General features: G+C 39.7%; 1 long non-coding RNA gene across 2 annotated transcripts; it reads right to left on the bottom strand.

The window, feature by feature from the left end:
* Positions 1-72: 72 nt before the first annotated feature.
* Positions 73-5,220, bottom strand: LOC130154035 (uncharacterized). 2 transcript variants are annotated; one of them, XR_008823589.1, is made up of 4 exons: positions 4,774-5,220; positions 3,928-3,991; positions 2,096-2,225; positions 73-1,129 (listed from the first exon to the last, which is right to left on the bottom strand). It is a non-coding gene; the product is annotated as an uncharacterized LOC130154035 (long non-coding RNA). The 2 variants fall into 2 exon arrangements; XR_008823590.1 differs by lacking the exon at positions 73-1,129 and adding an exon at positions 1,265-1,546.
* Between the last annotated feature and the right edge of the window lie 4,370 nt (positions 5,221-9,590).

The following is a 9,590-nucleotide window of genomic DNA, read 5'->3' as shown; positions in this document are numbered from 1 at the left end:
GTGTAAGTTGTAGGATCTGGGTCTGAAATTAAGACAAGCTTCAACAAGTGAAAGCTGCAACAGAAGGGGAAATCGAGGATGACAGAAGCAATAAACAGTAATAATATTGTGGAATCAATCTAAGACACATGTATATCATGACCATCATCACACCATATTTCATGTTTTAAAAATAAGTGTAAAAACGAATTCCCAATCACAAATCATTTTCTCTTCTTAAAGGGAGATACCTAGAGACATAGGACATAAGTCTTGAGAATGGACCCAAATAAGGACAAAGCAGATTTTCAGGTTGTTGAAAGACAGTGTTTCCAATAGCATGCTCACTCTACAACGTTGGACAAAAACACACCTCAAAATGTTACAGACATATCTCCGTAGCAAAGATGTTATGAGAGCAAAGAGCAACAGGTTGAGAGATGACAAAAAAAAAAAATCAAGAAAAGGTGAAGGTGAGTTCATCTTTTGAAGCTGAGGACAAGAAGCAAGCTCCTTTAGCACTGCAAATGATGATTCAGTGGAGGGGTAATCCTAACTGTAGTGGCAAGGAAGGAAGATCATCTATGGCAGCTGTATTTGAATGAGCGTTAGATAAGAGAAGAAAATGTGACCATCATCGAAGCCAGAGATGATAAGGGCATAGGTGAAGGTCTCAGCTCCATGAGCAGGAAAGTATTAGTCTCAAGAATACTTTAAAAAAATACAACATTATGCAACTGAGGATAACTATAATAAGAAATCACCAAAACCTTTTCTTTTACTTTGATTGATTTGAAAATTCTTCCTTACCACTCATCTATCTACTCAGTGGTTTCAATCAACATATAACATATAATCTGAGGGGAAAAAAAAAAAAAAAAAGCCAAACAAACAAAAACCAAAAAGGGAAACATGAAGTACTGGAAATGTCTTTACAATATTCCCTGATCCATCGCTTCATGTTGGATGATGACACTGGCTTGAGTGTTTTACAGAAGCATCCCTAGATCACGCCGGTGTGTCAGAGCTGATGATGTACCTACCTCCTGTTGATTGCTTTATGGCAGAGCTCCCTCCCTCAGACGTCAGATTTCCATATCTCTATGGAGGCATCTCTTTGTTATTATATATGTAGTCAAGATTCAGGTGTCTAGTGGGAAGTAAACACATAGATGTCAATATTCTTTCTAATTATATTCTAATTACATTCTAATTACGTTAATTGTATCTTTGATATTAAGTACCTGTTTAAAGTTATTTTTTTGGCTTAGCACTTACGCTTTTAGAATGATACTAAGACTAACAGATGACCTCTGAAGACCACCAAAGTGACTGGCTTGTGGGTGGTGAAGGGTCTGGGAGGGGAAGGAGATAGAAGCTTAGTAAGATTTTCAAAGGAAAAACACTTAAAAGTGAAATTCTCAGCTCAAATTTGTGACGTACATTACCTGTGTCTTGAAAGTTTTATGCTGACGGAGTCGGGGTGGTTCCTCATGTCTGCGCTCAGCAGGAACTCGTAGTACAACTTAGGATGGGCTTTTGTCCTTAATATTAATTTTGACGTTCACTGCAGTGCAGAGATGGGGCTGAGTCACAGCTTTTGGAGTCATAGCCACATCAGGAAATCCCTAAAGTTTGAGGGCACTTGGACTGACACTTTTGGCTCAAGTAATCTCTGATCTTCTTGTAAACAATTTTGGCATCCCTCTTATTTGTACATACTCAGTGAATGATGTGAACCAGGAAAGAAAATAAGTATGCTAAAATAATCCTTTCCCCCCCTGTTGTGCATGTGAATGAAACCGAGTCCATCAGAAAGGAGGAGGATATCTGCCAGTATCAGCAGGGAGGTTATTATCTTTGCATATGTTGTTTGCTAAGAAAATCCCTGTTAAGAACTGTTGTGGTGATACGCAGTATTGTGGCAGGATGCATTTGCGCTATGCGCATTTGCATCCGCCTGACTTTTTAATTTCCTGGGTCTCCAAAGCCATCCCACGTGAACAGTGTGCCACCCCTAAAGAGGTTAACTTGGACTGCATTCAACTTCATCAGGACAGGACAGCACTCTTCTGAGAACGATGCTGCCAAGCAGTTATCAGCTTGTTACACTCACCAACTGCACCTACGTGACGTGGCTGCTGCTGCTACCGAGGGTCCGGGCTGGGTGACCCAGGGCTGCCCTTCCAGCCTACCTCTTCTGCGTCCCCCTGCTGCGTCTGCCTTCCCCTTCCGCAAATCTCCACCTGTAGAAAGGATGAGAAAACCAAAAAGGAGTCATGATCAGTGTGTTTTCTGAACAGCCCTGTGTCTTAAATGCAACAGAGGTTAGCAAATGGCCAGGAGGTGAGCAAGAGGGAGGGAGCAAGAAGGCATGTGTTTGTGCCCATGCCTGTTTATTCACATCTGCTCCCAAACTCCTGCTTTTGATTTCATGTGAGCACAAACCGCAAGCAACTGCTGAAGGCAAGAGGAGGAGCAGCACGAAATTAGTGCACGTGGAATCAAGATCAGCCCTTAATATGGGACAGAGCAGAAAGATTCACGAGCTCACAAGAAACAGCTTGCAAAAGTGGGGAGAAAAAAGTCAATAACAACAACATTTTATTTTTTTTAAAGTAAGAGCAGGAACCCGAAATAAAACCCACACCATTGGTGGTCACTAGTGCTGTGCTTAAGCTGTCATCTGTTGAATCTGGCAGTCTGCACGTCATTCAACAGATAAATGTCTTTACCAGAACCCTCTGGACCACGAGAATATACAGCACACGCATTTAAACCAGACTGCTAGGGGTGGGGGAAACTCTGTTGGTGGTCACAGACACTGAAGAATCAGGTATAGGAAACTCTGAGTAAAGGAGACATACGCTCAGAGGGAAAAAATAATGAGAAGTAAAGCTTTTTTTCCCCTTCTTATCCAACATTCGGGTAATCCAAGCTAATTGCACAGTAATGTAGCCACTCATAAATTTAAGAATACACGCAGATTACGTTTGTGTGGCTAAACTGGAAGTGGTCTTTCCTTTCAGGTAGCCACAGAGCCATGCAATTTGCTTTGGGAAAGCAGGACATATTTTATCTGCTCCCATCCCAGTTGCTGTAAGGAACCACATATGGCTAGAGGTACTGCCTACTCTGCAATGTAATAAACATGCCACAGCAAAGTGTTTTCAACTGTATGCCATGTGGTGAGTCTCAGCAAAGCAAGAAATGGTGGGATTTTTTACAGATTATTATATGGGCTCAGAAATCTTGAGCCTGCACAAACATTAAAAAATACTCAAAATATTTGAACTGGAAAACACGCTCATTTGCTGTAATGCCTGTGGATTTCTTAAAAAAACATGGGATCTTCCTTTTCAGTCATCCTCTCAAATGTGAAGTGGGATAATGAAGAAGAATTCTAAACAATTTTATTATAGCATGTTTTCATAGGCTATTTACAGCCGTTTCAGTTTATTCATTTATGTACATTTTGTCTTAGTTTTCAAACAAAAACAAACCTTTCCTGGGGGTATCTTCATCCAAGTTTTGTCTTCTGTTCCATTGTTCTTTGGCGTACTCCATGGAAACAGGCATATTGCTGGAATCTCCTCCATTCACATCAGTGCTGGCATGACGTTTTCAAGGGTCAGCAATTATGTCTGGGGATTTTAAAGGGTATTTCTGGGGCACTGCAGCCCCTGACACTCCAGCAGGAATGCTGAGTTTTGGAACAAACTGACAGAGTGTGTTTTTTTCTGGAGATGCTTCTGTGTGATAGAGTGCAGCTTGAACACTCTCTCCTGTGCATTTGCTGCCATTGCTGTGCCACTGCTCTTTGAGTATACTACGCAGATTTATTACTAAAGTATCACTTTTTTCATTCCCTCCCAGCAGGCTACAACTAGGATTAGCATTTTCTATGTTATCTTCTGCCTACACGTGTAAGGGGACAAGAAAACTAACCTTTTTATAGTCGAGGGCAGAGAATCCTCCACAGGCTATTCCTTTTCACAAGATATTTTCCATCCTACAATGCAGAAGCAATGTTATTAAAATGTTACGTCTACAGAATTTTCCAGTTCCTTTTGTTTATTTCTAATCTATATCATCCGGGCCTCCTGCACTTTTGGGTGAGCAGTCAGTTTGTAGTCCAACACATGAATTATCTTCACATGCCAAAGAAAGCTTAGGAATTGCCCAGTCTATTTCAAAACTCAGAAAAAGTAGGAGGTTGTATCTGGCAGCAGCAATATGCATTAAACATTCTCAAAGAAAGCTTTGTTATTAAGGAGAGGCAACTCGTTTGGATCAAGTGGGACCAACATAAATCTTCATTCAGCGCTCTAAGCATACCAGGAACTATTCTGAAATTAAATAAGCTTTTTTCCTTTCTTCTTTTTCTTTTACCCCATAAACCGTTTTTTTTTTCAGTATCTCCTAGGTCTCCGCACTTCTAGGTTTTAGACTCTTAGGAAATACAAGACCTCTCTGATTATCCCTTGGACTGAATGTATTGAATAAAGCAGAATCAAATGAAAACCCATTTTAGTTATGCATAAGAAGATTGATCCTAAAAACACTGCACACTTCAGGAGTTACTTTGGGTTGACTTTCCTGAAGCGGACAACCTCTATGCCCCTGCAGGCAAAGGCTACAGAACAATTTCTATTCTCACTACACTAATCTATAGAAATTGAAGTCATTAGCATTTCTCAGATTGCCCGCATACAGAACTGAGCCCTCAGCCCCCTTCCTTCTGTCAAATGCCACGCACACGATTACAAACAAGAACAGTGAGTCAGACCAGACCTGACTGGACCTTTTTCAAGACATGAAAAGAGTTTGTGCAATCATTCTTCTCATTGTTTTTCCACTTCTGTTTACATCCATTCTTTTCTTTCCTTGCCGTACAGGAGGTTTGGATGCGGTGTTGGAAAGCTTAGCCCTGCTACGTATTGTTGAAAACTCTCCGGCTAGTTTTGCAAGAAGCTGCCCATCACTAAATGTTCCTCCCGGAGAGAAGTGATGCAATGCCTTCAAAGAAAGCTCTTGCTTCCAGTGGGGAAAACATAAACAATCCAGATGAATATGTCAGAGAGCTGCCAATTTTTCTGGTCCAGCCTAGAGTCTCCCAGTATCTCGGCGGTGGTGTTAAGGTCCAGCTTTCAGAATTGTATATGATGTGGGAAACTCAGTTTTCATTTATTTATAAATAATAAATTTCTAACCCTTGGGACTGCAGAGGAAAAAAATAAAAAATAAAACAAAGACTAGAATAGCACAGCAAAGGGGCAAACAAAATTCCCCCTCCCCCCCCCCCCAAAAAAAAAAAAAAAAATTCTTAACAGTTGCATGATTTTTGAACAGTGTAACTTATTATGGAGTTTCTGAGTCATGATCCTGAACTACTTAATGGTGGCAATGTGCATGCTACATTGATTCCCCCAGATGATAAAGCCAGTGCCCTACGTGCACTCAGCCGGGCTTGGGAAGAGCAGGATGCCCTCCTGCAGCCCCACGCTGGGGAGGGAATGTCAGCTGGCTGGCGCTGCTCATGCCGCACGACTGACTACCCCTGCAGGTGATGCATTAACAGAGGGAAGTTCTGCTTAGGGTAGTAGAGTTTGGGAGATTTTTATTTTATTTTTTCTATTTCAGGGGCAGAATCTGAATAGCAGCAGTGCCATTAAAAAAAAAAAAATATCCTTTTTCTTTTCTTCCAGATGTTCCAATTTGTTCCAATGAATGCCAGTACTCCTCTGGGGAAGCCCTTAGACTATGGCAACACAACCACACTACCAGTGACAGGCCATAGATGGTGAATAATGCATTCTCCTGCCCAAAGAGTCGATCCTGAAAATATTTTAGGTAGCAATCTGCTGTATTGTTGGCTGCATGGAGAGGAAGGATGAGGTTAGGAAGAGAAGCATGAATTTGGACATGGTACCTTTGCCTAAGAATCCGAAATCCATGGAATATTTGGAACCGCTGTCTTTGCAAGGCTATGGAACATAGTTAAAATAATATGCAACTCAAAAATTAAAAATCCGGCTGAAGCATTTGACTGAAGGTACCTTCACTGAGCTGAGGCCAGCTGGGACCTTCCTTAAGCCCTAGAATGATGTGAGGTTTCTGATGCAGATAGCCCACAGTGGAGCAACAATGTTACATGGATTTTATGAGTTTCAATAACTCTGCTTTAATCAGAAAATTAGAAGTAACCAAGAAGCCCCTCTAAGGCCCGATTTGCTACTCTATTAAACCAGTATAGCACCAGAGTAATATCATGGTTTTTTGATGGAGTTATGCTGGCATAAAATTGATGTCAGAGGCGGGTGAATCAAGCCCCAAGACAGCTGTGAATTATTTTCTTTCTATCTGACATTTTAATGTTCAAGTGAAAAAAAAAATGGTAGGGTTGGGAATGAATCCCAAATGCAGTCAACCTGAAAGGCTTGATAGAGAAAGATATGGGTTTAGTGCTAGTTTAATCATTCAAATAGACAGAATATAAGTTTCTTGACAGAAAGCACCACCTAAAGAACCTGGCTGCCACAGTTCTTAATAAATTAGCAACCTGCATTTATACACTGACATTAGTAAAACTTTGTAGGGTATTACAACGGACAAATCTAAATGTTTGGATAAGATTTACTGATTACTATTTCATTTTTCTGAACACAAGGCTAAAATATTTACCCTCAGGTATTAGGAATAACTTTGTAAACTGTAATGTAAGCGAAGAACTTACCAGCATTGTTTCTGTGTTATGTATCTACAAGAAAATACATAATTGCATTAAATTGAAGAATGTTATTTTAATTAAAAACAAGAAATAGTAGACTTTACAGTGCAATAAGATTTTAACTTAAGCGAGCTAGTCCATTTTGGACCATTTGAAAAATCCCAGTATCGTAATGTTTACTAAATATTTGCAAAATTACATGAAATTGCTTAAAAATGGAAATCTGCTAAATAAGCAGTAAGAAAACATCTGTAAGTAATAAAATATCTGAACATAAAAATATTAACCAGGAGACAAATGTTGCCAAACATATACATAATTATTGTACTTCATTAGATGCAAGTCTGATGAATCTCAGTTCAACTCGCAAAGACACTTGAGATTCAATCCACCTTCACACCACTTTTACATCAAGGGAATCCTATTAATAGGAGGTCAGTGGAGACCTTCTGTTGGTGTATGAGAAAGGGGAAATTCAGGCATTCGGCTTATAGTTTGCCAGGAGAGACATAACCACTTATGATTTCTGCGTCTTAAGTAGAATGAATACAAAAACCCCAAAGTGCAATTTTTACCGCCAGGAATTGTACAACTCAAGCGTGCAAAATGAAGCAATATGGTATTTTAGTGCCAAAGTAAGTTCACTTAAAATTTCTGAAAAACTATGGTTTGCCAACTCAACGTCTGCTGCATACAACCAGGCAGTAATGAGGGATAAACATGGGAAGGTAAATGGCCAGCTTCCTGTACAAATACTTGACTTCATCTTTATATTCAGCTAAAATCCCATTACAGCCTTAATTCAAACCTGAATCTATGACTTTTTTGCCCCATACTTACACGGGGCTTTAGCATTTGTGCAACAGCTGGCATCACCAAAGGAGCTGAAGTCAGAACTGATCCTCAGTTAGTACCCACCTGTCTTACAGAGGTCCAAAACGGCAGTACTTACATGGGGTTGTGCTCCATCCCACTGCCAGAGGAGCTCAAGCTCTTCCATTTAATTTCAGTTTGGGTCCTTTTTCAGAGCCACGTTCATCTGCCAGTGTACACTTTACAAGGCATTTTTCCTGGAGTGGTCCATTTTTCCTAGAGTAGTCCTAGAGTAGACCTGAGGTCCTAAACGCCTTGTATTTGACACACAAAGGGAGTTCTGTTCCTTTAAATTCCAGTAAATGTATCACATATACTGAACCATACAGATAAGTACATCACCGACAAATTTTGGTGCGTTGTCCTCAGCTCGGAGCCTCGGGAGCTTGCTGGGAAGAAAACTCGGGATTACCTGCCAGTCACTTAGTTTTGGCCTGTCCATGCCTTTCACAAATCGGTTCGTAATTCCTCTAAGCTGCAGGTCTTGCACCAAATTGCCTTCGTACATACATCAGTAAGAAGACAGACTAGCCAAGGAGGATTAAAAAGACAAGCTCAGGTCTCAGCCTTGTTAATCCAAGTATTTCTATCACCCTCTCCCTCACCCCCCTTTGCTGCTACTTCCCATCCCACCACGCATACCAGCCATGGAGAATCTGGTTCCTAGACTAGAGCAGTTCTCCAAAGGTCAGGAAAGACCGGTTCACCTCAGGAAGAAAATAAAATATTTTTAAATTTATTTTTAATTAATTTTAAATAAATAAAAATTATTTATTAAAAAAAATAAAATAAAATCCACTCAGTCCGTAACTATGCAGCACACTTCCAAGAAGAAATTCATGCTCACATAACTGACCGCCTCACAATGCTCAGCAGTTTTCAAGATGTTGCTGCCAGGAGATGCAGTCAGACAATTACCTATGGCTGCTACCAATGCTGGGGAAAAAAAACAACAAACCAAACAACTAAAAAGCTCCCATGGAATGTCCAGCTAGAAAAGCCACAGGCAGAAAGAAACCAACATGCACTTGCTAATAATTAGGCAGGATAATGCAAAGTATATAACACTGGTTGTGTGTAGTTGACTCTGGAAATGGAAGAAAAAAGTACCTTAGAAATATCACATGAATCACAAAAACAAGTTTTGAGGAAATTTCCTGCAGCAATTTTGGCAGCACATCACTGAGAGAAAATGTGCTTCCCTCTCTTTGCGATAACTTTGCTGAGTGAGACCTAGAAGCAGGAACTTCCAGGCAGAAAAACAAACTAAGAACAAGACTGAGCTGCAATCTTTTCAAAATTCTAAGGGAGTAGTTACTTAAAGACAAAGCAGAAAGGTCCAAGCATCAAAGTTGCTTTATCTATACATTCCCAACCTCTCTTTAGAGCTAGGGAACAAACTTCCTTGAAGAAATGAAGCAGTGCAGGATAAGAAAATTGAAGGAACAGAATTATTATTCCACTGAACAGATTGTGCACAAGTACATGGCTCTGGGAGTTTTTCTGTTGATGTTTTTATGTGCAAGATATAGTACAAAATAACTGGAGAGGAAAGCACTTAAAATAGAGAGGAAAAAAGAGGGGAAGAATAAAAATTCTACTTTACCTAATAATGACAGTAAACGATTCATACTGAAATATATTCAGCCACATTCCTGTTTATATATACTACAGCTATGTAGAAAGGAGACTGTCGTACCAACAGAAGAGATGTTAAAATTTTTAATCAACTGTTTCAGAAACCACTGTGTCTGCCTTCTTATAATGGATATTTAGATATTTAGATTGACTATCAGACCTCTGTAGTTCTTATTAAAAAAAAAAAAAAAGTCTTGCTGGATTAAGATATTTTCTTTTTACTAAAAAAAAATCAAACAAACAAAAACAAACCAGAAAAAACAAAAAACCCCAAACAAAACAAACCAAAAAACACAAAGCACCACCACCATCATAATAAACTGCAAATTGCTTTATCTTACTTTCATCAGCATAGACTAAGAATGAATGT

Source organism: Falco biarmicus, chromosome 1, assembly GCF_023638135.1.
Source record: "Falco biarmicus isolate bFalBia1 chromosome 1, bFalBia1.pri, whole genome shotgun sequence".
NCBI classification, from domain to species: domain Eukaryota; kingdom Metazoa; phylum Chordata; class Aves; order Falconiformes; family Falconidae; genus Falco; species Falco biarmicus.
This window is presented reverse-complemented; position numbering and strand designations above follow the sequence as displayed.